A 27,718-nucleotide genomic window follows, 5' to 3' on the forward strand; every position below is an offset into this window, starting at 1 on the left:
GGAGGTGGGAGGGTTGGTTGGTAAACTTAAATCTCCTACTGGTCAGTATACGATGTGCATAAACCCCCATCCTACGAAGAAAGCAAAAACCACACGTATCTAGGTTTGCTAGGTTGCATTCCAGCGATGTAAAAAATTCTGAGCTTGCATGATGCAGTCGTGGCTGCTCCTGCCACCCCAAATAAATAATCATAATCATAAATTTTATTTATACCCCGCCCTCCCCAGCCAGAGCAGGGCTCAGGGCAGCTAACACCATTAAAATTACAGTAAAAACATAATTTTTGTTTGTTTGTTTTTTTAAACAATTTAAAATACAGTGGTACCTTGGGTTACATACGCTTCAGGTTACATACTCCACTAACCCAGAAATAATACCTCAGGTTAAGAACTTTGCTTCAGGATGAGAACAGAAATCGTGTTCCAGTGGCACGGCGGCAGCAGGAGGCCCCATTAGCTAAAGTGGTGTTTCAGGTTAAGAACAGTTTCAGGTTAAGTACGGACCTCAGGAACGACTTAAGTACTTAACCTGAGGTACCACTGTACAGGTTAAAATGCAATTTAAAATGCAGCCTCATTTGAAAAGTAGCCCATAGATCAAAACTATACATTGCCCAACACCAGGGCCAACCTGCCCATGAGGCAGACTGAGGAAGCCTCAGGAAGCAGAATCCAAGGGGCGCCTCTGTAAGTGAGGCTTCAGTGGAGGGTGGTACCTTCTCATTTCACCTCAGGAGTCCAAACGGAACAAGCCACTCCTGCCCAACACCCACTTTGATTGCCTACAAATGGGGCCAAGAGCATCATCCAGAGTCTTGCCCTCCCTGGCCTCTGGTCCACGGCTTGCTCCTCAGTAGAACAGCATGGAATCGTGACCCCTTTTACTTACCATCTGGACTGCCTGGGCTTCATTTCTCTTCTCAGTCAATGCACCTCAAGCTGTAAAAAAAACCACAACGAGAATGTTTCATCCCAAGCAAAGCAAATGCAAGTAACCTTGGGCCTATATATTTCTTTAGATGCATGGGACATTAAGAGTTTGGACCACTGTACTCTCCGAACAGTTGACTAATTGTGTTAAAAAAGCTCAGGGGCGGAGAAGCACGGACAGCTTTATTAATGATTGGTATCCTTTTATTCAACACATGACAACAACTGGTGTCAATAGAAAGCCGCCTCGCTCCCTGCCAAAACAGAAAAAATGGTCAGCTGTAGCTGGATCTAATACCAGACTGCTCCTTCCCTTTACAATAATTCTTTTGTCCTCTATGTCTCATCAGAAGATGCTTGTTTATGATGCAATATTGTCTTCTTCCTGAATTCATTCTGCACTCTCTTCCGCTTTGGTTTTTTTATACGATAATCTTTATTGCCATTGTCCCATACAGAACAACGAAATTGAAAAAATCTACATCATACATTCAAAAACCAACAAGCCTGCTATCCCAGCCTAGTTAACCCCCTAAAAACTGATACCCCATAATTAAATACAATATATTCCCACAGAGACTACCTTACGCTGCGTTTAAAACCAAAATCGCATTTGGATAGAAACTGTTTCTCAGGCGGCTAGTCCTAGTCTTTATAACCTTGTACCTTCTTCCAGAAGGCAGAAGCTGAAAGAGATCATTTCCAGGGAGAGTACTATCCTGCACTATCTCTGCAGCTTTCTTATGGCACCTGGAAGAATAGATTTGATCCAAGGTGGGAAGAGTGCACCCAATTATTCTCTCCGCAGTCTTTACAACCTTGGACAGCATTGTTTTTTCCCTGACCGTGCAGCTCCCAAACCACACACACTGACCATAAGTTAATACACTCTCAACAGTACAATGGCAAAATGCCATCAACAGGTCTTTTGAGAGATTATTTTTCTTTTGTAGTTTTGACTTGTAATATAATTTAGAATTCGATAAAAAAAATTAAAAACGTTGGGCCTAAATGTAGGAACTTGTTCTTTCCATATGTGTGCTTGGGGCATGATGGGGCGGTGGCAACACTCATCGCAACCTGAGTTCCTTGGAAAGGTGGGGGGGGGAGACTGTAATAAATAAATGAAGGACCACACACCTTCCGTCAATGCAGTACTGCAGCATAATATTGACTCCAAAACAGGAACATAAGCTTTCAGGAGCGATCAACCATATTCACAGAATATGGACCTCTCAATCATCAAGCAAATGAACAGCAGTGGATGGCCGGATGGGGCAGTGGCACTGACCTGACCTCCCTTTGCCTGCATCACTGCAGCCAGGGCAGAGAATGGGAGGTTGGCACAGTGCAAACACACCAGCAGAACCAATCTAATGTTCCCTTTGGTGCTTTTGCATTCCACCAACCTCACCCCTTTCCCTCTCTGTTTTGTTACACAGCAGCGACACAGGCAACTAGAGGTCAGGTGAACGCCACAAGGCCACTCCACAGTCCTCTACTGCAAATTCTTTATGGAAGTGCACTAATAATTGCTGGATGCTAGGAACAAATATCAGGGTGATGCGATAATGAATTAATGAATGGCCAACCAAGGACCCCATGCATGCACACACATGCATACACCTTACATCAGAGCAACGTTGTGATCCCAGAACATGAATATTAACCGTAAAACAGAAGAAGAGCACAACATATAACTAACTTATAAAATTTATGGCCGCAGGTTATGGCGATGACTCAGATAGCTTTAAAATGTGCCAGACAAAGTAATGCAGAACAGGCCTGCTGGTGGCTTGTAAATAAGTTCACCCAAGTTACTAGCCTGCAAAGACATTTACTAGCCTGCATTTCCATGTTAAGAGTAGCAGCCAAAGTAAGAATACAGTCTGCTAGCCCCTTAGCAGACTTGTAAAAGAGGAAAGGGGCAGGGGAGATAAAAAAAATTCCACCCAGGAGAGAAAGAGTGATCCACCCCTCCTCCACAAGTTCTGCTGGTCATTATGGGCTCTGTGGCTGGCACAGAGGAGGAGGAGGATAGGCTTTCTGGTCCCCCCCCCACTACCACCCACTCAACTACCTTGAATTCCTGGTTGCCTTGGTTTCCCAGTTGTTAAATACACAGCTGCAAAAAGTAATTCAATTTGTCATCATTGCCAATGGGTCCTCCAAGTTCAGGGACAATATGCCTCTGAGCAGCACATACTAGGGACCAACAGCAGGGGACATGCTGGGTTTGTATTTATAGGGGTGCAGCTGAGGTTCCAATACTTTGGCCACCTCATGAGAAGACTCCCTGGAAAAGACCCTGATGTTGGGAAAGATGGAGGGCACAAGGAGAAGGGGATGACAGAGGACGAGATAGTTGGAGAGTGTTCTCGAAGCTACCAGCATGAGTTTGACCAAACTGCGGGAGGCAGTGGAAGACAGGATGCCTGGCATGCTCTGGTCCATGGGGTCATGAAGAGTTGGACACGACTAAACGACTAAACAACAACAGCTCATCAACAGCATACCCTACAAAATCCAGGTGATCCAAATTGGGATGCTCTGCTGACAACATGCCAGAGTGCCAGACCAAAAAAACAGGACATTCTGGGATCCAACCAGAAGCCGGGGTGACTTCTGTAATTCTGGGATGTCCCACTTAAATCGGGATGGCTTGGCAGCATGTGGTACAGCCCCTGCTTTGCAGATGAAAGGTCCCAGGTAGGACTATGAATGTCCCTTGGTTGGAACCCCAGAGAGCCACTGCCAGCCAGTGTCCATAATACTGAGTTGGACTGACCAGTTGGTCTGACTCAGAATAAGCTTCCTATGTTCCTGTGCTTTGCTTCCCATCAGCTTCCCAGAAACATCTGCCTGGCCACTGAAGGAAACAGGATGCTGGCCAGATGCACCTTTGACCTGATCCAGCAGAGCTCTTCTTGCATTCATGTCACCCAGCAAAGGCAATTCTTAGGCTCAAAGCTCATAGCGCAAGAGGATGCTGGTGATCTTACACCAATTCCAGCGCCGGCCAGGATCAAGTCCTTTGCAGGGACGCTTGGAGGTCGCACTGTAACGCTGTGTGAGCCTAGCTGGCCTATGCAACAGCTAGACAATCGCTGCATGGAAACCGCCTTCCCTTGCCAGTTTGTCAAGTTTTGGCTTGTCTGCTTCACCTTTCCAAACAAGGATGGAGACAGAAGACACCCATCACCCCCTGGGGGCAGAGAGGGTGGGAGATTCTGTTGGCATGGTGACTGACAGTAGCCCTCACTTCCTTTTAACGAACAGGAATAAAAATGTTTTGTTCTCATTAAGGAAAAAGAGAGCTGCATTCCTGATTGGTGAGTAACGTCTCTGCCTGCGAGTTAATCTCCCAGAAAGCTGTGGCAGCCTGGGATGGGGTTTCCAGTCCGACCCACTCAGCCACTTTTCTCCTGAGCCTCTCTAGATACGCTTGACGAGGGAGTTTCACCCAGGTTGGGGCTCACACTGCCCCACCCCACTTCGTGCTAGGGTCCCACAACAGACAGGTGTTTCCTCACAGTGCCCAAGGGAGAATTGAGACACACAACTGGTTGAAGGGGTGCGGTGGAGCAAGCATGTTAATTCCTCAACTCTTATTTGTGATAAGGCTGATCAACCATCAAAGTTCGCAGTTTTCCAGGTCAGGGAAAGCTTTTCACACCATTCTGTCTGATGAAGCATCGACCACACTGACTCCAGCACGTTGCAAAGGATTCTGGGGGCATGTTCTGGGATGCACGGTGCGTTCATGCAGGCCACTGTGACCAGGCCTATCAGCCCATTAAACCACCTGGCAGGAACTGAGAGATACACACAACAGTCTTCTGCATTGCTATCTGTTGGGCTCAGAATTGGCAGGGGGTAAGGGAAGCCGGGAGAAGTTAGGGAGATGGAAAGGGGAACAAAATAGTTTTGCAGCAGCAGCTGCAAGCAAAATTGTTCCAGATAGCCGCATTGCAGTTACAAATTCTGGCGAAAGTAGCAGCAACAGCAAGCAATTTTATCTTAATCACAATCTTTTTCGTAAACCGCCTTGAGGGGTTTTTTCTATGATCAAGCTACGTATAAATATTATGAAATAACTAAATAAATCACCAAGCTTTTCAACAAAACTTATCAACCATTAATAACCTTCAAATTGTGGAATCCCTCCTCCTCCTCCTCAGATAAGTTTCCAAGGAAATTCATGGTTCAAAAGCCAAGTTTTGCAGAAGCTTGTTTAAATTAGCTTCCGGGGAACTGAGCTGCGGGGAACACACACACACACACACACACACACACACACACACTGCTTTGATCTAGCAAGCTCAGCATTTGAAAGCTGACCTGGATTGCCAACATACTTGAATGAAGGGCCAAGCCAAAAGGCCTGATTTCAAAGTGTTTAAAATAAAATAAAATAAGGCATTTGTTAAGGGTGCTGAGAATTCTGTTAGGGATCTCCCAGCGGTTCTCCCAGGAGCTTCTGGCAAACGTTATTAAAACCTGTGCTCTTCTGTAGCATAGAAAAGCTGCAAGTATCTTTGGATTGAATTAAACTGGTTTTCTCGGCACCTTTGCAAAAAAAGAAAAAGAAAATCAGACAACAGCCAGGAGAGGATCCGTTACCTGAATTTTCCCCTCTTCTTTTTATGCCCAGAAGAATGTGACTTGCAGATCTAGCTCGCAAAACGTTCCTCTTACAATGCTGACTCCCTGGCAGGTGGCCGACGAGCCCTCGAAACCATCTGTGATATGAGCAATTAGCGCAAAATGCCAGCTTCCCAACTGACAACATGGGCAAGTTATTTCCAGCGGAGAAGGAGTTGCGTTCCAATAGGCCCAGGCAGGCATTTCACACCCTAGCATCTAAGCCTGCTCTCCGCCTGCCTGCCTCCGGGTAGGAAGTTCTTCTGCAGCTTATACCCCCACACACACCCCTCCTCCAGAGAGACAAAGGGCCTCTCACAAAACACCTCAATGAAGGAGGCAGCTGAATGAACAATGATGCAAACCAGCCTTGGCTAACAAGCTCTGCCCAGTGTCCATTAGCTCAAATTTCTCCCAGTCCAGTGAGCAAAGCTGAAGAGGCTGAAGCACTGGGCACTTCTGCCCACACCCACCCACCCCGCCTGCAAATTTAGGGATTTGTGGGAATGACTCCACTCCACACACACACACACACACACACACGTATACACTAACCAAGCATTGGCTAGAATAGAGCACAACCAGAAACAACTGATCATAATATTAAGAGATCAGAGCCGTTCATTGGGTTTGGCCATACAATTAAGAACAGGCGTTTCTTCACACATTGCATCTCTCTACACTATACGTTTAAAGCAGTATCGTACTACTTGTAATAATAATAATAATAATAATAATAATAATAATAATAATAATAATAATTTATTTATATCCCGCCCTCCCCAGCCGAAGCCAGGCTCAGAGCAGCTAACAACTATAAAAGTAACACAATTTACATAAAATCACAATCAATTGATTGAAATGCCAATCAATTCAAAATCAAATTAATGGCAACCATTGGGCTAGAGTTCTGTGAGGATTACCAAAGGAGGGGGTCAGACTGTGCCTTGGCCAGAGGCATGGTGGAACAGCTCTGACTTGCAGGCCCTACGGAAAAATGTCAAGTCCCGCAGGGCCCTAGTCTCTTGTGACAGAGTGTTCCACCGGATCGGGGCCATGGCCGAAAAGGCCCTGGCTCTGGTTGAGGCCAGTCTAACCTCCCTGTGGCCCGGGATCTCCAAGATGTTTTTATTTTAAGACCGTAAGGCTTTCCCCCAGAGACTCCTGTGGTTTGTGAAGGGTGCAGAGAGTTGTTGGGAAGAGTGATGATGATGATGATGATGATGATGATAATAATAATAATAATAATAATAATAATAATAATAATAATAGGTTGTCCCAGTCACATTGGGCGGCTTCCAGCAAAATATAAAAACACAATAAAGCATCAAACATTAAAAACCTCCAGCGCGGTGGGGTGGGGGAAGCCATGCCTGTTTAAAGTGTTATGATCCTGCTTTAAAAGTATAGTGTAGATAGGGCCAATATGTGAGGAAATGCCTCCTGCTGCCTCTTCTGAATGTAGCGCCATACCCATTTCATTGATTTATGGAATACACTTCCACAAAGATGTGTTGGCAGTCTCTGCGCCAGACAGGTTTAAAAGGAGATAAATTCTTGGGGAAGGTTAAGTGTATCAACCACCACTACTAGCTATTTTTGTTTTATTTATTTGTAAGAGAAATGCTCTAGCCTGCCCTCTGTCACATGATCCAAAGGCAGTTCATAATAATACCATGCCACCATAAAACCAAATCAACAGAAAGGAGGTCAAAACAAAGCATGCCTTAAAAAATATCCAGCGAGCCGCAACTTGGGTTCTCCACTTGCAGCACCGATGGGATTTGTAATAACATAAAAATGTCCAGGCAAAGAGGGCAGTTTTCCCCTGGCACAAGCATGACAAACGTTTTAAGAACATAAGGAGAGCTCTGCAGAATGAGGCCAAAGACCCATCTAGTCCAGCATTCTCTTCACACAGCGGCCAACTAGATTCCTGTTGGTGGTAGTTGTTCCTGCAGGCCGGAGGTGGCCAACATTTATGGCTGAAGAGTTGCATCCAGGCAGGCAGACAGACACAGGTTGTTGTGGCCAAAGTAAACTGTGTCCTCTCACCCACAAACACACATGCACAAGCAGGTACAGTGGTACCTCAGGCTACAGATGCTTCAGGTTACAGACTCAGCTAACCCAGAAATAGTACCTCAGATTAAGAACTTTACTTCAGGATGAGAACAGAAATCGCGCAGCAGCAGCAGCAGGAGGCCCGATTAGCTGAAGTGGTACCTCAGGTTAAGAACAGTTTCAAGTTAAGAACGGACCTCCAGAACAAATTACGGTAAGTTCTTAACTAACCAGAGGTACCACTGTACTATGCATGCAGACCACACAACATTCAAACACATGCACACACGCATAGAATCATAGAATCATAGAGTTGGAAGAGACCACAAGGGCCATCGAGTCCAACCCCCTGCCAAGCAGGAAACACCATCAGAGCACTCCTGACATATGGTTGTCAAGCCTCTGCTTAAAGACCTCCAAAGAAGGAGACTCCACCACACTCCTTGGCAGCAAATTCCACTGTCGAACAGCTCTTACTGTCAGGAAGTTCTTCCTAATGTTTAGGTGGAATCTTCTTTCTTGTAGTTTGGAACCATTGCTCCGTGTCCGCTTCTCTGGAGCAGCATAATGTTTATATGCTCTGCCTCCACAGTTGCTAGAGGAGTGAGAGCTCTTGTGCTCAGGCCTTGCTTGTACATTTCCCACAGGAAACTGGTCAGCCACTGTGAGAACAGGATGCCGGACTAGGTAGGCCACTGGCCTGATCCAGCAGCCTTGTCTTATGTATTCATGCCACTGAACACCAGGCACTTTGTTCTCTCTCAATTTACCCAGTTGTACGAATGGAAGGGAAAGTGTCAGGGAGATAACACTGAGGTAATACATAACCTGAAAAGCGATGACAAACCTAGACAGCATCTTAAAAAGCAGAGCCATCACCTTGCCGACAAAGGTCCATATAGTTAAAGCTATGGTTTTCCCACTAGTGTTGTATGCAAGTGAGAGCTGGACCATAAAGAAGGCCGATCGCCGAAGAATTGATGCTTTTGAATTATGGTGCTGGAGGAGACTCTTGAGAGTCCCATGGACTGCAAGAAGATCAAACCTATCCGTTCTTAAGGAAATCAGCCCTGAGTGCTCACTGGAAGGACAGATCCTGAAGCTGAGGCTCCAATACTTTGGCCACCTCATGAGAAGAGAAGACTCCCTGGAAAAGACCCTGATGTTGGGAAAGATGGAGGGCACAAGGAGAAGGGGACGACAGAGGACGAGATGGTTGGACAGTGTTCTAGAAGCTACCAGCATGAGTTTGACCAAACTGCGGGAGGCAGTGGAAGACAGGAGGGCCTGGCGTGCTCTGGTCCATGGGGTCATGAAGAGTCGGACACGACTAAACGACTAAACACCAACAAAAATACATAACCAGCTTTACTTTTTTAAAAAACAACAACAACTCTTTGAGGAATGAGCACTCCTGTACGTGAGATGGCAGGGCACTAGCAGGGAAATGCTAGTTAACCATGTCCAGATGACCTGTTCAACAAATATTTGTCCCGATTTATTTTTGCAAAGAGATTAGATGATGATGCCTATTTAATGTGCATTCATCCTTTTTTGTTTGTGGGTTTAATACCCCTTGCCATCAAGCGTCAACCCACACTTTTCAATGTATTTTCCCCCCAACCCACCCACACTCTCCTTATCCCCCAAAGTCCAAAGTCCAATCTTTTCAGGGAAGAAGGGGTTTGTTTCACGAGAGCTTCAAATCAGGTTCTAATGTGCAGCTGGAATTTGGTGATCTTCTTACTGTTTGAACTGTGCGTCTGCGATAAAAGGGATAGAGTTCTGGGCCAGTCACTGTCTCTCAGCCTAACCTACTTCACAGGGTTGCTGTTGGTGGATATGAAACTGGATATGAGCTCCCTGGAAGAAGGGATATAAATTGTGCTCATGTCATTCCATGTTCCCAATCGATTCTCCACCATTCTGTCGTTTTTCCCCCTTTCCACATCGCCTGACTTGCACCTGTTATTTTCTGATGCCTATCATCTTATCCACACACACAACGTAACATTTTTCTCCATGGGATATTGCGCATGCTGTTGCCATGTCTGTTTTGTTTGTGCTGCAGTAAACATTCAAAAATCCTAGGGTTCGGGTCAAACTGAGGAAGGGGCTTGGATATAAAAGAGGGCAAAATTGCCTTTCTCATTTTTGCATGTTAGGGGTAAATTTATGGCCGGGGGAGCAGAATTAATTGGCACATGAATGCTCTGAAAGTTCCTATGCTGCTGCTGTTATTTAACACTGACACAAGCGCCTAAAACTTGGTAAGTGCTGCACATACATTAAAAATATATGAGTTGTGGCCTCAAACCTCAAAAGTTCCTTCCACCACAACTTTCTTCCTCTTTAAGGTGCCACATGGGTCTTAGTTAAAACATTTTAGGATATTTGAAAAAGAGAAGGATAACTGAGAGACCGGAGGTAATGCTGTGTGCGTTTGAGGCTGGCCAACATCTCTGTTTCTTGTCCTAAAAAGAAAATTATATAACATATTTTACCAAAAAATATATATATGCATGGATATTAAAGATTCATAGCACTGCTGGAGATATGTGGCAAGTCAAAGCCCTGGCAGAAGAGGCAGCAAAGCTTTGTTTGTGCTGGAGAACTTTCACCTTCTCTAGGAAATCCAGGTGACACGGGCAGTTTCCTTTTGCTGGGAGGCAAGCATCGTTGGGTGGTCTTGTGGATCTTTGTAAAAACAGGCCACAAGCTACTCTAATGGACTGCAGCTACTTGCAATGATCTGTCTTATAAAAAACTTTTGCCTTGCACTTAAGGGGAGCAAACAGCCATGCAGAAAATAAAAACACTTGCGGGAAGTGTTACAAAACATGGTTCGCCATGCAACAAGGGGGGCGGGGGGATGGAGAGCAGGGAAGCAAGAACCCATCTGAGCAGCTCTGAAGGGAATAAAGGTAAAGGGACCTCTGGCCACTAGGTCCAGCCGTGGCTGACTCTGGGGTTGCGGGACTCATCTCGCTTTATTAGCCCAGGGAGCCGGCGTCCGGGTCATGTGGCCAGCATGACTAAGCCACTTCTGGCGAACCAGAGCAGTGCACAGCTGGAACGGTACCTATTTATCTACTTGCACTTTGACGTGCTTTCGAACTGCTAGGTTGGCAGGAGCAGGGGGGAATAGAGCTCTCTTAACTGCTCTCAGCTCCCTTGAGAAAAAAAACTACATTTCCTAGGATTCTTTGGGGGAGGGGGGGAGGAAGAATCCATGACTGTTCAATAGGTATTATAGCGCTGTGATGGTCATGGGGCCCTGAATTTCATTACTGTAATGCCACTGTAATGCAGAACGCCACGCCAGAGACGCATGCCCCTCATTGGCAAACTCCTTAGGCCCAAGGTGCCCCACACACAGTTCCCAAGGGCCTGGCTGGCCACTTCCTGGCCGGTACCTCGTGGGTTAACATGAACATTCCTCTCTCCTTCTGACCTGAGCGGTGCAGCTTGAGTCCAGGCTATTCTTTGCGCTCTTGATAAAAGCATGTGAAAGCTGAAGGCCTCACACATTCCTCCATTCAGGGCTTGGCTGCCTGCCTGTAAACTGTCACTCCCTGGCACCCAGGCCAGAGAGGGAGAGAACTGCAGGGAACGCAAGCCAAACTCCCACCCAGGGCCAGCTGCGCTTAAAACTGCACCCTCCCCATCTTTCCCCACCAGGGAGATCAGATCCCTTCTTCCGGCAAGTGGAATAATAATAATAATACCACTCCGTTTTGGCTCCAGTCAGCATCTTTCCCCAGAAGCCGCCCCTTGTCCCCAAACCTGTGCAAAGGAGAGCACCTTACCCATCCCTCGGGAACAACTCAGAACAAGCCCCACTAATAGCAGGGTTGTGCCCTGTTTATGTAAAACTTTTGAGAAAGGTGGGAGACAGGACTGTGTAAGAAGGTTCCTTGGGGTGCCGTGACATTTAATTACCCAGGCCCCACCTGTCCCAGGCCCACAGCCTGGCATGGCTGCAGTTACGGCAAGAACATGTTTAACAGCACATTGTGCTTATATCGCGAGGGGATCTTTGGATCCCCAGGGAGCCTTTCGTTCATTAAAGAAACAACCCAGAACTAAATTAAAACCAGCAACGCCACCAAACCCGACTCAGCAGTGGCCCACGTAATGCTTTAAAACCACCATCATTTTTTAAAAAACACAACAACCACCCCCCCAAAGCACCTTATTTTTCTTTTCCTAACTTTCTATTTAAAAAGACAGCTACGTAAAGGAGCATGTTTTTTAAAAATAAAGCAATCCCGTGCTAGTGACAATGAAGGTATTTTTAGATATTATAAAAATGAAAAAGCAATCTGGAAATGGGTGATGGGCCGGCAAAGGAGGCTCACTTCGCCACTCGGATTTGCAGCTGTAAACTTGAGGGCTCAGGGCTGTTTGAAATTCTGCGCCCTGAGTTTCTTAACATCAAAATTCTGCATTAAGAAGACAGAGAGGAAGAGGGAGAGAGGGAGGATTGGACAAGTACGGGCACACATTAAAGGCAAAGCCAAGAAAGGAGGAGGGATTAAAAAGAATAGTTACAGGAGCTTTAAGAATCACAAACACAGGGCATATGTATATACCCAAGATGATCTGGCATTTGCGATCAGTCACAAATGAGGATTGGTCACATAAGCTTTCCATGGGTGGTCATTTTGCTTTTTTGTTCTTAAATTCACTTTCTGCCACTTTTTTGTTTTTGATTGTTCTTTAGCTATTTTTTATTATTATTATACTCTGTACATCGCCTTGGGCCATATGCAGGACAGGTAGCAACAGCAGCTCTGCGCTGGCCAGGTGGCCCTTGGAAGATCATCTGCTGTCACAGGTATCCCTCCTGCCCTTAGTTTTTTACACTAAATGCAGCAACAGCAGGCCTTGCTGCTAGCATATCTTTACAATCAGTGGGTGAGGCAGGTGTTTCCATTCGTGTCGGCCCATTTTATGCATTAAGGCTTCCTTCCAGCCTCGGAAGTGCCCGGCGTATACCTCTCAAGCCGCACTCAAGCGAAACCCCACCTGACAGCCCAAGCTGACAAGGCGCCAGCTGCTCTGGTTGGAAATCAAGAGGCGTCAGGAGCTGAAATAATGCAGGGACAATTTTGAGGACGTAAACGCCTCGAATGGTGAAGGGCTCTTAGGAAGCCAAAGAAAATGCCATTTCTGATGTGAGACATTACAGCTTCGGGCCACCTCCTGACGTCACAATAAAACATATCTGAAGAAGTGTGCGTGCACATGAAAGCCCATACCAATAACTCACTTACTTGGTCTCTAAGGTGCTATTGGAATTTTTTTATTTTGTTTCAACTACGGCAGACCAACACGGCTACCTACCTGTAACTAGAACAATAAAACATGTTTTTTTCTTCTTGCAGGGTTTGGGGAACCTTTTTCCTGGGGGACCTTCTGGGGTCTGGATGTAGTGATGGGCAGGGCCATAGGCAAAAGCGGAAAGAGGGATGGGTGCGACTTTTACCTCGCAGGAGGCTACATTCCAGCCACACCAAAGTCAGAGGTTTCTACATGCACACATTTACATCCATCTAAGCAAGCAAAAGGGTATTCGCAACATTCAAGGACATGTCCCGACCCAGGAAAAAGTATGAAAGGAGGGCATGAAGCAGGGGTGTGGCCTATGGAGAGTCTGATAAGAGAGGCCTAGACTGGGATGCAGGTCTGAGGTTCCCCACTCTTGGGCTATTTTAGTGGGAATGAGCCTGTGCATGTTTCAGGCCCACACAATCCCCACTGTCCTCGCCCTGCATGGCCGTGAGTTCAGAAGCTTTCACTACCATTTTCGATAACTACAGATTAGTTACAGTGGTACCTCGGGTTACATACACTTCAGGTTACATATGCTTCAGGTTACAGACTCCGCTAACCTAGAAATAGTACCTCAGGTTAAGAACTTTGCTTCAGGATGAGAACAGAAATCGTGTTCCGGCGGCGCAGCGGCAGCCCCCATGAGCTAAAGTGGTGCTTCAGGTTAAGAACAGTTTCAGGTTAAGAACGGACCTCCGGAACGAATTAAGTACTTAACCCGAGGTACCACTGTAATTAGGGGTGCTAGGGGAGAGGTATTATTATTAATTGAATTTATATACCGCCCTATACCCGGGGGTCTCAAGGTGGTTCACAGAATAAAATCAAGATATAAAACCACAAAATACAAAATAAAAATACAACTTTTTTTTTAAAAAAAGGTACAGATCATTTGAGCACATCAACAACAAATCTTTATTACGGTCGTAGACCAGCATAAGGAGGGAAGGGTGCAATCGTTTAAAATCATTTAAAATCTAAACAAAAAAACCCACACATTTTGTTTTGTTTTTTTAAAAAACTAAAAGGAGTTAAAACAGAGTGTGTGTGTGTGTGTGTATATGTCCATAAGAATCCAAAAGAAGCTAAGAAAGTCTAAAAGAAGGGTTAGGAACATCAGACAAGAGTGAAAGAGCACAGAAGGCTAGCACAGTGGTACCTCTGGTTACGTACTTAATTCGTTCCGGAGGTCCGTTCTTAACCTGAAGCACCACTTTAGCTAATGGGGCCTCCCGCTGTCGCCGCGCCACTGCCATGCGATTTCTGTTCTCATTCTGAAGCAAAGTTCTTAACCCGAGGTATTATTTCCGGGTTAGCAGAGTCTGTAACCTGAAGTGTATGTAACCTGAAGCGTATGTAACCCGAGGTACCACTGTATATATAAGACCACAGCTATCAGTCTACAGAGCACTCAAATCCGAGAGCTCATTATGGAGCACATCATCATTCCGAACACTACTTTAAGAAATACAGAAGTGGTCAAACATTAGTAAAATGTAACAATGGACCCATTTTTCACTACTCTATCTAGGCTTCTAACTTTATTGACTCAAGTACCGAACGTGCTTCTTTATATTCTTCAGCTTCTTCCAACTCTTTTCCATTTTCTAATAGCTGGGCAAGATCTGCACGTGCAGCTTCTAATCTGCGTTGGCAATCAGGAATCATCATTCGAAATTCTTGCAAGATCTCAATCTGTTTTTTAATTGCATAATTTTCAGAACCTTCAGCTTTCATTTTCTCAAATCTTCTCTTCTTGCCATTTTGCTTCTTTTTCATACATAACCTTTTCTTTTGCCAAGTGCTTCACTAAGTCCGTTTAGTACCTCTGGTGGGAGACACTTTGTGCTCCTTCTGAGGTAGCTTGCTCACCTTTTGCCCACACCTTGCCCCTCAGCTCTCACCTGTGGCTCCTAGAAGCTGTCAGCATGCGACAGCGGCCATGTCCCAGGAATGGCTTTGACCGGTGAGGGTAGCCAATGGGTCTCAAACCCTCAATGAATGGACTTCCCCTGTATGCAAAGACAGGCACCGGTGGATGAGACTGTGATAGGAATTTTGAGGTCTAGATATATGGTAATGTTCATAACTGCACGTACCATAGGAAAAGGGCATATTTTTATTTACAACAAGACCAATAGTGGGTCCAATGGTCAAGAAGGCGTTTTCTGCATATGCTGCAGAGGGAAGGAAGGGGCAGGTGGGGCTTGCCAACCTGAGAAGGTAGCCCACCTAGAAAAAGGAAAACTCTTATCCTATGCTGCCTTGAGGGAGATCTTTGGGAGGAGAAAAGGCTAAGGAGTAAACTCTACATGAATCCAGAATGGAGTCTCCAAGATGGTTGGAGGACACTTTAGATGCCTCCTTCCAGCAACTCCTGCAGCCAAGCTGGCGTCAAACACATTGCTCTGCTTGGACCACATTAGCAAGGCCGAGAGAGGTGTGGGTGTCTTGTCATCTGGGCAGCCCAGGACGTCCAGACACACTGCCCAGGCTTTAGCTCCAGGGAGGTCACTTTGATGCTGCTAAGGCAGAGGTCCGACTTCACCTCCAGAGACGTACTCTCCATTGTCTCTCGAGACAGATGGATGCCAACAGCAGCTTAGTACCCCAAACCACGATTAATCATAACTGGAGTTGGTTGAATCGAGCAATCTTTATACAGTGGTACCTCTGGTTGCGAAAGGGATCCGTTCTGGAGGCCCGATCACAACATGAAAGGAACGCAACCCGCAGTGGTGTGTCTGCGCACACGTGGGTTGCGATTCGCCGCTTCTACGCATGCGTGTGAAGTCATTTTGCACATCTGCACATGCGCGAGCGGTGAAACCCGGAAGTAACCCCTTCCGGGTCGCCGCGGGACGCAACCTGAAAGAACGTAACATGAAGTGGACATAACATGAGGTATGACTGTACAGTGTTACCTCGGGTTACAGACGCTTCAGGTTACAGACTCCGCTAACCCAGAAATAGTACCTCGGGTTAAGAATTTTGCTTCAGGATGAGAACAGAAATTGTGCGGCGGCAGCAGGAGGCCCCATTAGCTAAAGTGGTGCTTCAGGTTAAGAACAGTTTCAGGTTAAGAACGGACCTCTAGAACGAATTAAGTTCTTAACCTGAGGTACCACTGTAACCCATAGTCTAAAGCTGGCTCATGTCCAACAAAGCACACTTCAGATTAACCATAGCGTAGGGTTTGGACAGCACAGTGAGCGGTGATTTATGTGAAAAGGAGAGAAAGGCTTCCAATGTTCCCTTTGCAGTGGAGAGGGGAGTCGCCAGTCAAAGGCTCACATAGGTTTGTTCCCATCACAACCCTGCCCTCATGCAGATGACGACCGAACACAGCCAACTGAGGCTAAGCGCAGCTTACAGTCTAGAGCAGGGGTCAGCAACCTTTTTCAGCTGTGGGCTGGTCCACCGTCCCTCAGACCATGTGGTGGGCTGGCCTATATTTTGGGGGGGGGGGATGAACGAATTCCTATGCCCCACAAATAACCCAGAGGTGTATTTTAAATAAAAGCACACATTCTACTCATGTAAAAACACCAGACAGGCCCCACAAATAACCCAGAGATGCGTTTTAAATAAAAGGACACATTCTAGTCATGTAAAAATACGCTGATTCCCCGACCGTCTGTGGGCCAGATTGAGAAGGCGATTGGGCTGCATCCAGCCCCCAGACCTTAGGTAGCCTACCCCTGGTCTAGAGCAGGGCTTATACAGGATGTCTAGGGTTCAAAAACCCTGCTCAGCTATCAAGCTAACTAGGCATAGCCTATATTGCAGGGTTACCGTGAGGCCAAACAAGGCAGGGAAGAACTATGCATGCTACCACAAATTCCTTGGAGGAAGGGTGGGTAATATATGGTATAAATGTTTTTTTAAAAGGCCAAATTCACCATCTACTAGTGGTTACGAAATTGCACTACTACTACTACTAGCAGCAGATAACTATGACTGATTAGAGACTGATTGCCCAATTTCAGAAACCCTGTAGTATGGTTTTGTTTTTTTTTAATCTACTTGGTTACACTTACATTTTACGGCACTTCAGTAAGCTCACAGAAGCTCACCTGGGGCTCTCCGCTGCCATCTCCCATCCAGGTCGAGCTAAAACTTGCTCAGCTTTAACAAGGTAGCAGCATCAGTACCCTCAAACCATTATCCTGCTTCAGCTTTTCTCCTCCAGGCCCCCAAGGCACCAATTTCCCACATGATGCATCCTGCGTTATTTTGCTTTCCGCCCCAGCAACCTCTCCTCTCACATTAACATGGGTGCATGTGCCAAAGCGACTAGGCCGTAGCTGTAAATGCCTCCAATTGCCGGAATCAGATGACGTGCTGGTGCTCCTGGCAGGTGGGGAAACTATGTTCTGTGTCCTCTTTCCTTCCTCACGAGTATAATTTCTGGCTGCTATTGAGCGTGGGGCATAGAAGCAATAAGTGTTCCTATTTGGCTTTAATAATAATAATAATAATAATAATAATAATACTTATTATTATTATTATTATTATTATTATTATTATTATTATTATTATTTATTTGTACCCCGCCCATCTAGCTGGATTTCCCCAGCCACTCTGGACGGCTTCCACAAAGACCAAAAATAAACTAATATGTCATACATTAAAAACTTCCCTGAACAGGGCTGTCTTCTGAATGTCAGGTAGTTGTTTATCTCTTTGACATCTGATGGGAGGGCGTTCCACAGGGCGGGTGCCACTACCAAGAAGGCCCTCTGCCTGGTTCCCTGTAGCTTTGCTTCTCGCAATGAGGGAACCGCCAGAAGGCCCTCGGCGCTGGACCTCAGTGTCCGGGAAGAACAATGGGGGTGGAGATTCTCCTTCAGGTATACTGGGCCGAGGAAATGAAATGCAGGCACACAAGCACGCTCCACGAAGACAGTTTGGATTAAGGCCACACTCATGCCATACATTTGAAGCTGCTTTTAAAAAGTCATGGCTTCAGTTCAGCTGCAGTTTGTTAAGGGTGCTTGGAGTTCTCAGGAGACCCCTCACAGAGCTACAATTCCCAGAGTGACCGAACCGTCAATTCCTCTTCACAGGGAACTCTGGGAATTGTAGTTCTGCCAGGGGAATAAGAGGCTTCCTATCAATAATCAGCACCCGAAACAAACTACAATTCCCAGAATTCTCTGGAAGAAGCCATGATTGCTTAAAGTGGTATCACAGCACTTTAAATGTTTGCTGTGAATGTGGCCTTAGGGAAGACAGTACTACCAAGGTCTCTTAGTTTAAGTGTGAACAGGGAGGTTCGTCTGATGCCTTCCTTACATATCTTTAGGCACCAGGCAAAAAAACCCCGTTTCTCTGCTACCAGGCCTTTGGCTGATTAATATTCTACAGCCTTTTAAATGTGTTTGTGGCAGAGGGGGTTATTGCTTCGCTGATTCTGTTTTAACTACAGTGGTACCTCGATTCTCAAACGTAATCCATTCAGGAAGACCGTTCGACTTCCAAAACGTTCAAAAACCAAGGCACAAAGGGCTGGCTGCAAGTTCAATTGGAAAAATTGAAATACATGCAGCAGAAGCCGTTCAACTTCTGAGGCGCGTTTGAAAACGGAAGCAATTACTTCCGGGTTTGCAGCGTTCGAAAACCGAAACGCTTCCGAGACACTAAAAAATGAGGCACCACTGTATTTATTTGTGCTTTTATTGGACCAGAGCTCCCATCAACCCCAGCCACTATGGCCAATGGTCAAGGAGGATGGGAGTTGTAGTCCAACAACATTTGGAGGCCCACAGGTTCCTCATCACTGGAGCACCAGATGCTGAGAGGAAACTACAGGGGGGTTTCAGGCTGGTCGCTATCAGAGGCAGAGTTTGATGGCCCAATGCAACAAGTATGAGGGATCTTCCTCAGGCCCAAGCCTTTCGCAGAAGCAACTTAAGGCACTTCGACGGGCTGCCCTTTGGTGTTGAGGGCAACTTTTATTTGTTTTATTGCATTTTAAGGTGCTGGTTTTACGTCTTTCAAAATATATATTCACCCACCAGAGCCTGAGGAAATGGGCAGGTTTACAAGAAAACACTTGTGAATCACTTGAGCCTCTTTGAAGACTACTTGGAAACTACAACTGCTTCAGAACAGCAGCCAGGTTGTTAACTGGGTCCTGCCATTCTGAACATTTTTCAACGGTGTTAAAAGTTCTTGACTGGCTTCCAGTTTGTTTTCTAGTCACAATTCAAAGAGCTTATTTTGAGCTGCTGTATGTATAATGGCACAAGAGGAAGGAATTAGCACGCCTGAGGAACCCCAAGCTTCACAAAAGGAAAGGGGCAAAAGCGGGGGAATGGAATGGAGTGTCCTGCAAAAGGGCATGGCTGGCTTAAACAGGGGAACTCGATGCTGCATTTTGCTGCAGGTCTCACTGATGAAGCTCTAAATGACCTGGGATCATAATACCCAAATTGCTGCGGTCTTCTGGTAGACCACTTTTGGTGCCCATGAAGTTCAGCTGGCCCTTACCCAGATGCCAAACAAGAGGTGGGAATTACTTTTGAGTAAACACGCACAGGGTTGTGCTGTATAAGTACTTGGCTTTAGCTAGGCTAGCTGAAAAATCCATGAGAGCTTTCCCCTCCACGAGACATTTAAAATTGGAATATGAATGCACGTTTTATCTGACCTTGAGTTTGTGTTTTATTCTTTTAATTGTCTCATTAGCAGCACATCTTTCAGCTCTGGCATGAAAGACACCTTGAACTTTTCAAGTCATAGAATTCTAAGTACACAAGCCCATCAAGGAAAGGAGTTGGCAGAACATCTGTAAATCTGTGTCTTGTTACCAAGTGTGTGCTGTGGGTTAGGATCATCATCATTATTATATTTGTTACCCACCCTTGACCATAAAGTACCAGGGTGGTTTATATCTATATATAAAAAAATGCAATACAACACAGCAAAACAAATAAAACTCCAAAACACCATACAGTATACATGTCAAATAAGGTCCTTTTTAAAGGCTACATCAACTCCATTACAAGTTGAAGAAAACATAGCTTTTTTGTAGTGCATACTCATGAAAATCGTTGATGAGAGGTATTTGACTTTGCTGACTCCTGAGAGGAACCGGAGCCTCAGGGGAAGGCATTTGTAACAGTATGTATGGAGCTCTGAAGCAAAATCTGCCATAGTAAAAGCAGGAACAGGAAGGAGAGAACAGTTGTCTCAGTATAGGGCCAGCCCTACCATTATGCAGACTGAGGCGGATGCCTCAGGGGGAGAAATTGGGTTGACATTAAAAGAAGCACAAATTTATTATTGTCGTAAAGAGGTGGAGATGCACTTGTGGGATTGTGCCACAAAAAGGGGGGGAACCAACTTGATGGGCCTTTGGCGCTAGGCTCCATGACAGGAGAGAAAAGGGGAGGGCACTATGATGAGGGAGCACCATTTGCTCCTCTGCCTCAGGCATCAAAATGTCTTCGACCAGCCCTGACACTGTGACTGCTTTGTCTGAAACTTCCTTAATAAAATATATCACAGTAAATTGGAAATTATTGCTTTTGGTTACAGTAACAGCGTCACATGAAACACCATCTCTAGTTAAGGAGCAGGGCTGAGGAACAATGGTCAATAGCGGGGGCATTATGGGACTTGTAGTCCAACATCATAGAAGACCAAAGCAGGGCCATCTTAAGCATATGCGGCGCCGGGGTGCAAATGCACCCAGCACACACACCCCAAGTTGCCCAAAATGTCAACATTTTTTTAGGGGGGGGACCCCAAAGTTGTTTACCTTTTTAAAGGAAAGGTTCCCCAGAGTTCTCGACCTTTTTTAAGGGACACCATGCTTATCTCTGCTCAGGAAAAGAAAACAGGAAACATAAGGAGCCTAGCGCAACAAACCAGCCCCCAAGGCGCCGGCGACTGAGCGATGTCAGGCACCTTGTGGCGTAACCAGCATGCGCTGGGCGGACCTCTCCACGGCCCTACGCCAATCCCAGGCACGCAGAAGGGCAGAGCCAGCCGGCCGCCTCAGCACCTTGCTGGCTTGCTCACCCCCCAATTCACAGCGCAGAGCCGACCACAGCAGAAGAGCCCGTCATGGCGCTCCAACCGACGGGCGGGCTCTTCCCCAGACTCCAACTCTCGGGTCCCGGATTCTCAGCCTGGTGCCCCTGAGAGCCCAGCGCCCGGGTGCCCAGCACCCCTGGTGCCTATGGTAAAGATGACCCTGGACCAAAGGTTAGCCACCCCCAAGGCCCCCGGATAGCAGTACTACTCTGGAAGGCCCAAAGGAAACATCATACGCTCATTGTTGTTCAATGCAGACTTAACATTACAAACTTAATCCATTAAAGTTTTATTGTTATTCCTTGCCAAAAGGAAGCTAGGGAAATGCGAGGATTTGTGAGGGACAATACAGTGGTACCTCTGGTAACGAACTTATTTTGTTCCAGAGGTCCATTCTTAACCTGAAACCGTTCTTAACCTGAGGTACCACTTTAGCTAATGGGGCCTCCCACTGCCACGCAATTTCTGTTCTCATCCTGAAGCAAAGTTCTTAACCCGAGGTACTACTTCCAGGTTAGCGACCTTTAATTAATTTTATAATGAATGATTTTAGAGTGTTGTTTGTGTTGTACTTTTGTATTGTTTTATTGTTGTTAGCCGCCCTGAGCCCAGCTTCGGCTGGGGAGGGCGAGATATAAATAAAATTTATTATTATTATTATTATTTATTATTAGCGGAGTTTGTAACCCAAGGTGTTTGTAACCCGAGGTGCTTGTAACCCGAGGTACCACTGTAAGTCTCTCCATATCAGTCTCTACAACCACAGCATGCGCGGTAACCCTCCAATGGTTTGACTTCCCCATCAAAGGCACACTCATCCATTGTCTTCTGAGACAGACAGATGCCAACAAGTTGGACTAGGTATAAGGTAGCTTCCTAAGATAATAAATAACCTTTTATGCCATCTTCATTTGCCTTTTCAGTCTAGTTCCTACCTGCCCCCCCACAGGGGCTAACTAAACCTTCCATCCATCTTTCCAACCTGGACTTTCTGTGCTCCATCTTTCTCCTAGTCTGGCTCCAGAATATGGCACCCTGGGCATTGTTAGAGAACTAAGAGAGGGAAAGAAGGAGGAACTCTGGCCGGAGCCAAAAGGAGCAGCAGAAAGGAGCCTGCAAAGATTTCCATGCCAGCACATTCTCCCAGGAGATTAACAGTGTGCTATGGGGGAAAGGGGAGGGCGATCTTTAACAAAGCTGTTTCCCAAATGAGATTTTACAAAACTACAACAGATGTAGAGGGAAGGAAGAGGGGGACTGGTAAATTATTAACCTGTTTGGCTAATTTGCAGATGGAGAGAGAGAGAGCGCGTTCGTTTGTGCAGCAGCGAGAACAACTTAATACAGATTTCTCGCAAAACACAAAACTAATTTTACTGATCAAGTCCACGCTGGCAACAAGGAATTGCTGCAAATGCAGATAACACACCTTCATCATAAAGCCATCAGGGAGACCCCTTGCGAGCATTCGGTAGCTGAGAAAGAGGAAACATTCCCAGATCTGCATGCATTATCTGTACTGGAGATCAAATATAAAGTATTTGGCTTCTTTGACACAATTCCTTCACCTGGAACGAGCAGCTCCCACAAACACCTTACTGTGATTCATTTTGTCACTGGTGCCAGGAGCTTGTGGCTGATGTAGAAAAATGAGAGGGAGCCAGAGCAGAGGCTTAAAGAGATAAAGGATGATAGCTACGGGATAAGAGTGATGAATTTAGCAAAGGATATTGCAAACTGTGCAACAGAACGCCTCCCATCACATCTCTGGCTACTGCAGACTGGCAGGTGCTTTCCATCTGCTGCCTTCTGTGATTCCGTTCTTTGTCCTGTGATTGGGGCACATCAGAAACTTAGGTAAAGGTAAAGGGACCCCTGACCGTTCGGTCCAGTCGCGGACGACGCTAGGGTTGCAGCACTCATCTCACTTTACTGGCCAAGGGAGCCGGCGTACAGCTTCCGGGTCATGTGGCCAGCATGACTAAGCCGCTTCTGGCGAACCAGAGCAGTGCACGGAAACACTGTTTACCTTCCCACCGGAGCAGTACCTATTTATCTACTTGCACTTTGATATGCTTTTGAACTGCTAGGTGGGAAAGAGCTGGGACTGAACAATGGTAGCTCACCCCTTTGCGGGGATTCGAACTGCCAATTCTGATCGGCAAGCCCTAGGCTCCTTGGTTTAGCGTCCCTATCAGAAACTTAAAGGTAAAGGTAAAGGTACCCCTGCCCGTACGGGCCAGTCTTGACAGACTCTAGGGTTGTGCGCCCATCTCACTCAAGAGGCCGGGGGCCAGCGCTGTCCGGAGACACTTCCGGGTCACGTGGCCAGCGTGACATCGCTGCTCTGGCGAGCCAGAGCTGCACACGGAAACACCGTTTACCTTCCCGCTAGTAAGCGGTCCCTATTTATCTACTTGCACCCGGGAGTGCTTTCGAACTGCTAGGTTGGCAGGCGCTGGGACCGAGCAGCGGGAGCGCACCCCGCCGCGGGGATTCGAACCGCCGACCTTTCGATCGGCAAGTCCTAGGCACTGAGGCTTTTACCCACAGCGCCACCCGCGTCCCATATCTTAATCCCAGAAACTTAAGCAACCCTTAATCTCTGCACGTGCAAGTACTTCCTTGCTTGCCACTGGAAATCCTCCACCCTCAGTGTGAGGATTGTTGGCATATTTGAATGTCATACCAATGGCATTCAATCAGAAACATTGCTGGCTGTCAGAGAGCTATTTCGGCCATAATGAGATCATCTTGTGAGTTTCAGGTGGGAGATGAACAGAAGTCCCATTGTCAGTCTTTCCCAAAAAGCACCAGAATGAACATAGGAACCTGTCAGTGTCAGATGCTTGGTCCGTCTAGGTTGTTTTTGTCCACACTGATTGGCAGTGGCTCTCCAGGGTCTCAGACACTCGTCTTCCCCAGGCAAAGTATGTGAAGCTCCTCCCCAAGATATCACAGTATTGTGGACTTTTCACAGAATTGGAAGAGACCATGAGGGTCATCTAGTCCAACCCCCTACAATGCAGGAATCTGTTCCCCAACATGGGGCTTGAACTCACAACCCTGAGATTAAGAGTCTCATGCTCTACTGCCTGAGCTATCCCAGAGTATCAGTTGGGAGCACACCCTAACTATTTTAATGCACCCACGAATTAAAGGTACCCCTAACTTTAGGTCCAGTCGCAGACGACTCTGGGGTTGTGCGCTCATCTCGATCTATAGGCCGAGGGAGCCTGCATTTGTCTGCAGACAGCTTCCAGGTCATGTGGCCAGCATGACTAAGCCATTGCTGGCAAACCAGAGCAGCGCACGGAAACACCGTTTACCTTCCCGCCGGAGCAGTACCTATTTATCTACTTGCACTTGGACATGCTTTCAGACTGCTAGGTGGGCAGGAGTAGGGACCGAGCAACGGGAGCTCACCCCGTCACGGGGATTCGAACCGCCAACCTTCTGATCGGCAAGCCCTAGGCTCTGTGGTTTAGACCACCGCGCCACCCGCATCCCATGAATTAGTCATGGCCAAAATGGCCCATTCATGGGCTGAGGAGGGCTTTTCCTCGCCTCGCCCATTTCAGACAATAAATAAATAAACACCCCCACCTCGCTGCCTGCTTTATTATGAGTGAACAAGTCACACAGGTAAGCAAAGTACAAGTGGGTGCCCCATCACATTTGCCTCAACGCTCCGTTGAGGTCTAACTTCCTCAATGCTGTTTCTGAACTTTCAGCTTTCCCCTCTATTTAGACCAGTGGTTCTCAAACTTTTTTTCCTCTGGGCCACACTTTCAGAACAAAACTTTGCTCACTGAATTTGTTACTGATAAGAAATACATTGGAAAACTCACAGAAGCAACTCCTAGCCGTGCTTGATTTACAACACAGAACACAACTACTTTGTATTATTATCATGGGACACCCAGAAAAGTATAAAACAACACAGCTACATGAGAACATGAATCATTCCCAAAATATAATTATAAACGAGCCTCTTAAATATGAAGCAGGTATACAAACTCCATGAGAGGTGTGCGCTTGCTCTTGCCGGGTAATCTCATTTATGTGAGGTCTAATTTGAGACAAACTCTCATCTTCTCACACAAAGAAGCCTTTCTCTTTTCTGATCCTTTGTATTTGTTGAAAATCCCTTTTCACAACAATATGTTGTCCAAAACCATAGCAGAATAGCCAACATTCTTGAAGAGAGGCATGGATACATGTTTCTGATTGTATATCCCTCCCCCCCCCAAAACAAATTATTTTGATACTATGCTATGCTGTACTCTATTACAATGCACTGACATGTTTAAATGTTTCTTTAATTGTCCATGAATCTTTCCGCGACACTTGCCACACCCTTTGAGAACCACTGCAAACCTTCCCACACAAACTTGCCATGTGCTTTACTTTTCTGCAAGGCTATTTGTACACCTTGAAAGCAACGCAGAACTTTTAACAATACAAATAGCTGCTGCAAGTACCTGCCGTGTGTTTGGGTAGCCTGCGGCCTATTTTACAAATGTTGAGAGCATGCAACACATTCAAGGCCACCCAACGATGAAAAAATGGAAAACTGGCCTGGGTTTCCTGCAGAAGGTGAAAGTTCTCGGGCACAAACAAGGCTTTGCTGCTTCCAGTGCCAGGGCTCCAGAAGTGCCATGAATCTTTAATGTCCATGCTTTTTAAAAAAAGATGTTATATAATTTTCTTTTTAGGATGACAACCAGAGATGTCGGCCTTGAATGCACACACCAATACCCTTTTTCTCCAAGTATCCCAAAACGTTTAAATTAAGACCCCTGCAGCACCTTAAAGAGGAACAAATTTATGGAGGAATAAACCTTTGTGGATTCATGCGCTAGTAAACCACCCATGCGGGCTCATCATGCATGTGTCTTCCGGCTTTCACCTTTTTAACCTCAACTTTGAAAACAATTCTTCTCTCTACTATGGATGCATTGTATACCCCACACCTCATGACCCTCCTGTTGTCGCTGGACTCCAACTCCCATCAGCCCCAGTCAGCATGGCCAATGGTCAGGCATGATGAGAATTGTAGTCCAGCAACATGCACAGTCTCCCTCTCAATCTGTCAGTAAGAACAGGTTGACAATGGAACCAACAGAGGGGAAAGCGTTCTCCCTTGCTGGCGATCTTCAAGCAGAGGCTGAACCACCATGTGCTCAAAAGTTTGCACTGGCTGCCCATATGTTACTGGGCCAGGTTCAAGGTTCCTGGGTCAATTTACAAGGCTCTTAACAATTTGGGCCCGGGATACCTCAAGGACTGCCTGATCCCTTATATCCCTGCCGTGATCACTGAGGTCTTCAAGGGAGTAACACTGTTAACGGTCCCCCATTGCTTGGATGCACTGAGTTGTGCTCTCAGTATTGTGGGCCCAATTTTACGGAACTCTTTCCAGCTGAGGTCAGACAGGTTCCCTCCCTACTGAACTTCCAGTGCCGCCATTATTATTATTATTATTATTATTATTATTATTATTATTATTATTATTCCAGCAAGCGTTTTAACTGATTGTTTTATTTTATTTTTGTATTGTGTCTTTGTAAACAGCTACTATAGTTAAGTGGAGTATAAATTGTTTAAATAAATGAATAAATCGCAAGCATGCATAAGCTAACAATTGGGTGTTCCCTGATCACACTACAGAGTAAAAGGTAAGGTAAAGGACCCCTGGATGGTTAAGTCCAGTCAAAGGCGACCATGGGGTTGTGGCGCTCAGCTCGCTTTCAGGCCGAGGGAGCCGGCATTTGTCCACAGATAGCTTTCTCGTCATGTGGCCAGCATGACTAAACTGCTTCTAGCGCAACGGCAGTGGCGTAGCGTGGGTTGTCAGCACCCGGGGCAAGGCAAGTAATTTGCGCCCCCTAACCCGTGGATTTTAGTACTCGAGTGCGAGCGCGCCCCCCCAAGATGTTGCGGCCGGTGCCGCCGGCCCCCCCTGCACCCCCCACGCTACGCCACTGGGGCTGGGGGCGAGCGAAGGAGCCAAGGAACCCCCCCAAAGGCTCAGCAGGAATTTATTAAATTTATTATTTGCAGAGCCCCCGCGGGCCGAGGCAGCCGAAGCCCCCTCCCCTCGGGCGCCTCCCCGCCCCCTCCTCTCCTTGGGCTGTAGGTGGAGCCCGCGCTCCAAGGCGCTCCAGATCCGGGCTTGGCGAGCGCCTCTCCGGGGGCTTCCAGCCGCGCTCCGTCCTCCCCCCCCCCCGCGGCTGAGACTTGCGCTGAGAGCCGGAGCCAGCGGCGCTCCCTTCAGCCGGGAGACGCTCGCCCGCCCGCCGGCTTCCTCTCGGAGGGTTTTGGGGAGCGCAGGGCGCGTCGAGGCCCCTCGGAGCTCTCCTCCCTCCCAGTCGGCAGAAGCAGCCGCCGCCTGTGGCTGGGCTGAGGGGATGGCGTCGGCGTCGGGGTGCGGAGGCTGCCGGTGCCCGGCCAGGCGTCGGTGGCGGCGTCGGCGCTGCTGCAGCGGCTGCTCCTCCTGCGAGCAGTGAGTGGAGCGCAGCCGCAGCGGCGGCGGCGGCGGCGGGTGGGCGCGCGCGCTAGGGCGCAAGGCTGGCGGTGGCGGCGGGGAGCCCGGCAGAGGAAGGAACTTGTCCCTTCCCTCTGGACTCGCGCCCCCCCAGATGTTGCGCCCGGTGCGGCCGGCACCCCTGGCACCCCCCACGCTACGCCACTG

At 47.0% G+C, this 27,718-nt stretch overlaps 1 protein-coding gene across 1 annotated transcript in view; it reads right to left on the minus strand.

Annotated features, from left to right (window-relative positions):
• PLXNB1 (plexin B1) overlaps positions 1-27,718 on the minus strand; it is a 138,279-nt gene that overhangs the window by 105,322 nt on the left and 5,239 nt on the right. Inside the window, exon 2 of the mRNA XM_053378522.1 lies at positions 890-939. The gene's annotated coding sequence lies outside the window, so the exon portion shown is untranslated. The remainder of the gene's footprint in view (positions 1-889; positions 940-27,718) is intronic.

The sequence above is a fragment of the Podarcis raffonei genome, chromosome 2 (genome assembly GCF_027172205.1).
Source record: "Podarcis raffonei isolate rPodRaf1 chromosome 2, rPodRaf1.pri, whole genome shotgun sequence".
In the NCBI taxonomy this organism is placed as follows: domain Eukaryota; kingdom Metazoa; phylum Chordata; class Lepidosauria; order Squamata; family Lacertidae; genus Podarcis; species Podarcis raffonei.